General features: G+C 29.1%; 1 pseudogene; it reads right to left on the bottom strand.

Moving 5' to 3' along the window:
* Nucleotides 1-2,997: 2,997 nt before the first annotated feature.
* On the bottom strand, nucleotides 2,998-3,435 carry LOC145076319 (SKP1-like protein 11 pseudogene; annotated as a pseudogene).
* Between the last annotated feature and the right edge of the window lie 1,537 nt (nucleotides 3,436-4,972).

The raw sequence follows: 4,972 nt of genomic DNA, 5'->3' as shown, positions 1-4,972 counted from the left end.
TCAAAACATGAAATTTGATGGATTAAAAGATGTATAATCACTAGTTGTTATGATATACCAACAAATCAAGCCAAGAAGTACTTACGTTTTCAGGAAATTGGGTGAAAGACGGAATGGTAGTTGAGAGTGTTTGGAGTTTACTCTTGAGATTGCAAGTTAGAAATGAAGTATTTTGGGGAGTAAACTCATGCTTAAGGCATGAGTTTACGGTTTTTGGAGGGATTTACGGCCCAAACATAAAAGTTTGGCCGTGAATCTCTTAACTACGTGGTACTTGCGGTTTTGGAATTTCAAGACTTGAGACAGCATTTCCTTTCACCCGTTCGTTTAAAGATTAATTATTAAAATAATCAAACGAACTTTAAATTTTCTAAAAACAAATAAAAGTGAACTTGACTTATAATTTGAAATGATTGACTTTAGGGTTTTACCGAATGAAGATTTCGGGTTGTCACAGTTCACGGTCCTATCATGCATCTATGAAGGGTTCACGGCCCTATGAAGGGTTAACGGCCGTGAACTCTTGAAGATCTTGCAAATAAGTGTTTGTTTCATCGGTGGAATCAAGTGTTTCTAAGGGACAACAAGATGATGGATGAGATACTTACATTTTGGAAGCCTTTATAAGTGTTCACGATTGAAGATAGTTGAGAGAGAAGTGATGTTCACAGCTAGAGTTTGAAGAAATGAAGAAAAAATGAGCCAACTCCTTATATATAAGAGTTGTTCACGGCCAAGGATGGGTTCACAGCCGTGAACCTAGATGTGGCCGTGAACTCCTTTTGATGGTGTTTCTGAATGGATTGCAACTCAATGAATTCAAGCTAACACTTCCTAACACACAATCCTTGAGTGTATTAGGCTTAGAAACTCTTAAACAGACCCTTAACACAACATAAAGGTAATAGAAACAAGTCTGACTTTTGATTGAATTGATTGACTTTACAAGATAGAAATTTCGGGTTCTCACACAATGCTAGCAATGTAGATTTTAATTTCATGTATGGAGCAAACTTCAATGAATATAGTGTTTTTCTTCATAATATTGGTCTCCATTCTTGTATTTTTAGCCTCTAGTAAATTTTTATTTTTATATTTAATATGTTAAAAAATAAAATTCTATAAAATGACGCTGTGTTTTTCCTGTCAAATCTTGAGTTTTTTTTTTTAATTTTAATTTTAATTTTAATTTGTTTACCAAATACTGTAATTTAAAAACAATATTTATCAAAATGGTGTGTTTTAAAAATGTTTACCATTTATATTAAATTTTATATCAAATCAAAATTAAAAGGTAAAATAAAATAAATGGAAATTGAATTATCATAGTAATTAGTTTTTCATTTGGGTAACTTCATTTTTTTATACATAGCTATGGAATGAACTTGTTAGAAGTGTTCACACATATGACCAACTGTAACATGAACACTTTCAACAAGTTTTTTACCTATATGTTAAGCAGTTATCGAGGTCGAAATTTCAATAGCGGTCATATGCTGCTATTTGAAATCGCAGTTATCGCGGTGGTATTGCGATATTATAGCGGTTTTCAATAATATGTGTAACTTATATTGTATATATTTATACAAAATTTATATATTAGATTTTTAATACTATATAGAATTAATATCATAAAAAGTAGGGGTGACAAATCGGACCATCGTGTCGTGTTTTTGTCTCACGACACGACACAACGATGTTTTATTTAACACGAACACGACACGACATGATGTCGTGTTTTTTTAAACTAATATGAAAGAAAACCAATTAAAAAACGACAAACACGACACGACGCGACAAAGATAACATAATAGAACAATTAGTTTATTTAATTAATATTTAATCATGTATAACACAACAAACATATGCTAAATCGTGACAATTTCATGTCGAATTTTGAACATAAACACAATACCACACACTATCGTGTTTTTAACATTTGACACGAACACGACACAAGCACAAATTCGAATTTCAATTTTGTTTTATTTCGTATATTTTTACTGTGTCGTGTCAACAGTTGTCACGCCTAATAAAAAGTCATGTAAAAACATAGCATAAACCATATATAATATTCTAATATAGTAATATGGAAGTTAAAAAGTGTCATTGCAACTCAAGTTCGTTGTTTCTAAGTATTGAAACATACAAGAAAGAGAAATTTTCATTTGTTGCTTCATAGTTTGTAATTAATTAGATTTATTATATGGACTTATTAAAACAAAAATTGTAGTGGATTAATTAAAAAAAAAATAAACATTTAATATTAAAATAACCCACAATCGGTTTTTTCTTTGTCGAAGTAACATAATATGTACGAAATTGTAAAAACGGGTGTATCACTATACGCTATAGCGTTGATGGGGTTCATGGTAAATAACGGTTAATAGCACTGATAATATTGTCACCGCTATTCGTTAACGTTATTTTAAAATAGCAGTTCCGTACAACCGCAAAACGTTATAGCAGCCACAAAACGTTATAACGCCGCTATTGATAGCATAGCCTATATATGTAAAAAAAAGTTACCAAAGATGTGAACAAAACGAAAAAGTATATCTTTTTTAATATTTGTTTTTAAATTTTAATTTAAAACTAAACAATTTATTCATTATTTTTATAAAGTTTTGGCTAATATACACATAATAAAAACCAATCATTCCAAATTGTAATTCTATGAGATAATTCTATTTGTTCTATCGGATTTGTATTTAACTTGAATTGTTCAGACCTATAATTTGAAAACCGAAATCAATCCTATCAAATCCATCCATGATTCCATTCAAACAAACAAACACCCATATGTAATACATTAAATACGTCACAGGATCATCAATAGTAATACTAATTAATGGGAGGAAACAATAAAAGTGAAAAGTTACTTTAAACCAATGGTAGTTTCATCTTTCAATCATAAAATAACTAATCTTATCAAAACTCTCAAACGGAATCACAGAATTATTCAAATAAACCCTAACTGAAAGCAACAAGAAGAACCTATTTTTCGGTTTTTTGGTAAGCCCACGCATATTCATCACGAATAGCTTTCTCTTCCTCGGGTGTGAAATCGTTCACAATGTGGAAAATCTCTCGAACTTCCTCCACATCTTTGTCCTTAATCATGTCCGCTATTTTCTGACAAACAGTATCCAACATGTCTTTGATGTCAAGATAATTAGCAGCATTAACGAGATCAATTAGCGTCGAAATCTGTTGTTCTTCAATAAAAGCTTTCAGATCATGATTCTCGGCCTTGAGGAATTCAACGACTAGCGCTAGGATTTTAGAATCGAGGTTAGGGATAGGGATCACATCCGATGAACAGCCTTCGTCCAACATATTTTTTATTGTGATGGATTTGATTGCAGCCGCCTGTTCGATGGTGAAGAGGTGATTGTCCTTTGACCGCAGGGTTAGGATTGTGCTCGAAGACATGGTGAATGGAATTAGGGTTTGATTTAATTATGGTGAAGATGAACTGATAGGAGAAAAAGGGTTTAACTAGGGTTTATTTATAGGAGTATAGTAGAAGAGGATGCCCAACGCTAATTTCAATCGTTCGTCAGTTTATTTATTTATTATTTTTTTTAGGAAAGCCACATCCTTTACTAAATTATGTGATTATCGTTTGGAAATAGATAATATATCAATTAACTTATATATTAGATTGAAAAAATAATTTCGGTAACGTACAATTTGAAAAAGAGAAAAAAATAATACATGGATTTTGTAGATTGTTGTTTCAACATATATGTAAGGGTTCTTTGATAAGATGATTACTAATCACATCCCGTTTTTTTGGATTTGCCTAATGAAACTTACGAACTTTTCCATATATATATATATATATATATATATATATATATATATATATATATATATATATATATATATATATATATATATATATATATATATATATATATATATATATATATATATATATATATATATATATATATATATAGGGTTAGGTTATTTTGTTTTCACTATCTATTGTGTACATGTATGACTGATTCTGGACCAATCATTTTAGTTATTTTAAGAAAGTAATTAATACATATTAAATGTTGAAGATATAATAGGTATTAATTACATCTTCAGCATTTAATGTGTATTAATTACTTTCTTAAAATAACTAAAATGATTGGTCCAGAATCTGTCATACAGGCACACAATAGATAATGAAAACATTTGAACCCAATTCTATATATATATATATATATATATATATATATATATATATATATATATATATATATATATATATATATATATATATATATATATATATATATATATATAGGGTAAAGTGAATATACCTAACAACTTTATATAAGCTTAGGTACCTAACCACATTATACTACATTGTTTTGCATTATATTTCCATTGCAATCGTTTAAGGTTCTTAAACTTCAACCCATAACTTGATTTACTTCCAAGATTTTCAGACATTCACCATTATATTCCTCCTACACCATTTGATTTGTAATAGTAGTATATGAAGCCCACCAGGGGGTCTCCAATAGAAAGACGTCATTTTAAGGAAGATAATGGTGAAAGTCCAAAGATTTTGGAAGCAATCAAGTTATGAGGTTGAATTTTAAGAAATTTGGGTGATTACAATGCAAATATGATACAAAATTACATAGTATGATGTGGTTAGGTACCTAAGCTTATATAAGGTTGTTAGGTATATTAACTTTTTCCATATATATATATATATATATATATATATATATATATATATATATATATATATATATATATATATATATATATGGAAATCTTCAATAAAATACTAAAATTTTGGTCCGGTTTACATTTTAGTCCTGAACTAATTTTTGTTTATGAAAGAAATCCTAAAAACCGGCAAAAATATGCATTTTGACCCTTTTGACCGGTTGGAACCACCAACAAATTAATTTGGAACTATTTCATAAACTGACCTAAAATATTAGGACTGTTTCAT

This window comes from Lactuca serriola, chromosome 9 (assembly GCF_051521515.1).
Source record: "Lactuca serriola cultivar US96UC23 chromosome 9, Lser_US96UC23_V15, whole genome shotgun sequence".
In the NCBI taxonomy this organism is placed as follows: domain Eukaryota; kingdom Viridiplantae; phylum Streptophyta; class Magnoliopsida; order Asterales; family Asteraceae; genus Lactuca; species Lactuca serriola.
Note: the sequence above shows the minus strand (reverse complement) of the source record. Positions and strands in the feature narration are given on the sequence as shown.